Genomic DNA, 4,355 nt, shown 5'->3' on the forward strand with positions numbered 1-4,355 from the left:
CAGGGGGCTGAGTCTGCCCAGTGAAAGGCCTTATGTAGCCAGCTTCCCAACCCAATTACTCAAATTTAATACAATGAAAAGGTCTATCAAGAGTTGAATGACAACATGTTTCAGGGGTCGTTCTCAGGGCTTGAATTTATGATTTATTGTGTAAGAATTGTGTAAGAAATGTGTGGACATTTGGTTAATCCTGGATTTTAAGGCCGCGTACACACGGGCGGACTGTTCGCCCAACTTTGTCCGCTGAACAGTGTTTCAGCGGACAGTCCGCTCGTGTGTGGGCTTCAGCGGACAGTTTCAGCGGACAGTCTGACGAACAAAGTTTTTTGGAATTTCCGTAAGACAGTCCGCTGAAACTTGGTTTCAGCGGACAGTCCGCTCGTGCGTAGGCTTGTTCGACAAACTAAGTTTCGCGCATGCTCAGAAAGGATTTACACGGCGAAGGTTGCATTGCAGTGTATTGGACGTCGTTTTTCTCGTCCCGTCGTACGTGCCGTTCACGTCATCGCGCACGCTTTCAGCGGACTGTTCGTTCATCGTGTGTGGTCAAGTCCGTTCATGCAAATTTTGAGCGGACTGTTTGTCGGATTGTTTGACGAACAAAGTTGGGCGAACAGTCCGCCCGTGTGTACGCGGCCTTAGTCTTCATGGGCTATAGCTTAAAGCTTGTTCAATAAAGTTTTCTGACAGCAAAAAGTACAGCCTAGGAATTAAAATTTAGAATTACCCAACTGCTCCTGAAATTTGTTGGCTGACAATTTTTGATAGACCTTTTTATGGTGACAAAAAAAAGAAATTGTACCAATAACAATTCCTATGCTTTGGCACTTTCATGCAAGCTAATTCTTCTGGGAACCCCACTTGGGCACCAGTGTTAATTTTGGCAGCGAATTTTGATTTAGATTTAGTCTTAGGACTAAAATGGCATTTTAGTTTTAGTCCCATTTTAGTCTTCTGCAATTGTTTTAGTTTTAGTCATATTTAGTCGACTAAATCTCCAGTAAATTTTAGTCGACGAAAATCTCTAGTACAATTTAGTCGTCTAAAATCAAATGCGTGTAATTAAATTGTAATGCATTAGTTCGCATTTCTCTACAATTTCCAAAACTCATTATATACTGCTGGAGTGAAAAATATAATATGTTATTATTTATGGTATTGCGGTATGAATACGCAATACAGACCAGTGTTAATTTTGAAGTCAAATTTCAATTTAGTTTTAGTCTTAGTCTTTTGACTAAAATGGCATTTTAGTTTTAGTCCCATTTTAGTCATCTCAATTGTTTTAGTTTTAATCGTATTTTAGTTGACTAAAATGTTTTAGTCATTTTAGTCGACTAAATTAACAATGTTGGGCACTACCATTCAGTAGAGAGATGCCACACTAAAACAATTACTTGACTTAATTAGATGTTCTAGGGCAGTGATGGTGAACCTATGGCACGCGTGCCACAGCCGGCATGCCGGGCCCTCTCTGTGGGCACATGAGAAAATCCTGTACAGAGGTGTATCTCAGGTACAGCTCCTCTCCCCATAGAACTACATCTCCCACAAGTCTCTGGAGCCAGGGGTGATGTGTCTAGGATGGGCGTGGACGAGATGAAGAGTTTCTCCGGGTTGGAGAGCAGGCAGAACATGTGGTGGGCATTGAGCCAATGGGGGGCCATGTCTAGAATGGGCGTGGATGAGATGAAGAGTTGCTCCAGGTTGGATGGCAGGCAGAACGTGGTGGGGAAGATGCCCAATCACAGGCCATTCTCGTGCCGGATGATGGGTGTATTATTGGAGTGCTGTGGCAATCGTTGTTAAAGTAAGTGTACATGCTGTGTGGGGAATAAATGTGTTTAGCTGTGTACACTGTTTCTGTGCCTCTTCAAATAGAATCTATTCTTTGGGGACCTTTTTTTTCTTCTTGTTCCCAACATTGCCACAAAATATGGAAGGTTATGGTCAGAATAATGTTGTGTATATGCTGTCTGTGTTACTCTCTTTCAAAGCTGTCAGACAATAATTTTCTGTAGGATATGAAGAGGGAATAAATGAAAGCTGCAGACGTCTCATGCTTTGTGTTGGCTATTCAGGTTTATCTGGCTGGGAATGCCTGCTAGATTTAGCGGAGACCACTGCAGTACAGTGAGATGTAAATACATATAGTTTTTGTCCCTGCCATCTCCCTGTATTTCATGACACCAGAGTCACATGACAGACTAGGCCTGCCACCTGTCCGGGATTCACCCGGACAGTACGGGTTTTGCAACATGTGCCCGGGTCTCTGACCACCTGAGACCTGGGCACATTATTCATTTTCGACCCATCAGTGGCTCCCTGTGCCATCAGTGCAGCCATGTCTCCTAGATTTCGGGTATGCAGCACCGCAGCACTGCTTGATTCTGCTCCTGCTCAGTGCGGGACGGGACACAGAGGCAGAGACGGAGCCTGGATGCTCACCTCGAATCCTCTGGCTGGCTGCAGAAGGGACAAGGAGGTGGACGGAGCATCCCCATTTCCTGCTGTTCTGGAATGTGTGCAAAGATCGCGCTGAGACTGCAGCCAAGCTTTAAGGTACGTTTTTGCCATGTCAGGATTTCACAGTACTCTCACCTCTCCTCCTTCCACCATACACTATACATACATGCACCCCTCCTCCCCCACATACACTATACATACACCCCCCCCCCCATACACTATACATAAACCCCCCCTTCAACTATACATACATTCCTCTCCCCTAAACACTATACATACACCCCCCCTCCCCCACAAACACTATACATACACCCCCCTCCCCCCATACACTATACATACACCCCCCTCCTCCATACACTATACATACACCCCCCTCCCCATACACTATACATACACCCCCCTACCCCATACACTATACATACACCCCCTCCCCCATACACTATACATACACCCCCCTCCCCCATACACTATACATACACCCCCCTCCCCCATACACTATACATACACCCCCCTCCCCCATACACTATACATACACCCCCCTCCCCCATACACTATACATACACCCCCCCTTTCATACACTATACATACACCGCCCATACACCATCCATATTTACCATTCTCCACCCCCCATATATACAGTCCTCCCCCCATACACCCTCCATATATACTGTTCCCAGTGGGTGACACCGTCCACTGCCCTACTGACATCATCCACTGCCCTACTGACACCGTCCACTGATCTTCATATTTTAACTGACATTTCTTTTATTAATTGAATAATATTTTATGGGTAAACTATTGCTTTTATTTTATTTAACTATGACCCTTTAAGTGCCCCCCACTGTTAATGCAATTTGGCCACAGCCACTGTTCACGTAGCATGCCTTATTACTGCTCTTTGGGTAACCCAAAAGGTGTCCCAGGTATTTTACAATCCTATAACGTGTACTGCAAAAAAAATGCTGTGCGCTGTGAAAGTATTCGGGTTTGGCTTGAAGAAAAGGTGTTAACCCTATGACAGATAGTCCAGAATCACTGGCATTATACAGGGAGGAGGTGTAGAGCTGCTGCTGGGAGTCTGCATTCGAAGTGCAATGAACTGCACAGGCATTGTGAGTGAACCACATTGGTAAAGCATTGCTACAGTTGTCCTTGAGTGTTCATGTTCAGAAGGATGTTTCCTGGACATATAGGTCTGTGAACATAGTCAGGAATGAGAGATTTTTCAAGTAGTCATTTGCTACAGTAATGCAGGGCAACCAGCTGGAGTAGAACTACAGATCTCAACATACCTTGGCAACCAAAGAGTGCATAATGTGTGCCAGCAGGACACGGGGGACTGGAAGTTCTGCTGAAGCTGGAGAGTTGCTGGTTGCATGTCACCCCCTGTAACAGGATTTCTTGATCATCCAGCCAGTTCTTCTACTGAACAACTAGTAATTTTAAGTGCAACTGTCATGTAACTTGAGTGTATTGAAATTTAGTGTATAGTTAGTAGAATAGTGATACAGGAATTTGATTGCACAATGCTAGGACAGCTTCCAAAAAATTAAACTTTTGTCAAAATGTGTTCTAGTTTTAGATCTTCTTGTACAAAACACTATGACTACATAGTGAGTACACAGTGATTTCTGATGTGTCCCATGTTCACCCCCAGACACCACAGCACACGCTCATCAAGTTCTGTATATGTTGGCACTTTGAAGTTAATACATTGGTTGGGTGTTGCAGTTTGGGCACTCGGGCTCAAAAAGGTTCGCCATCACTGTTCTAGGGCTTCAACACCTCAATACCTTTAGGCGACATGTGAACCAGTCAGATTTCAATTTAATGAAACAGGTGCATTTTGTTATCATATCAGTGAGAGATAACTATTCAATACAGTAATG

Source organism: Lithobates pipiens, unplaced genomic scaffold, assembly GCF_037356315.1.
Source record: "Lithobates pipiens isolate NorthernLeopardFrog02 unplaced genomic scaffold, aLitPip1_a1.2 Scaffold_23, whole genome shotgun sequence".
Classification (NCBI taxonomy): Eukaryota; Metazoa; Chordata; class Amphibia; order Anura; family Ranidae; genus Lithobates; species Lithobates pipiens.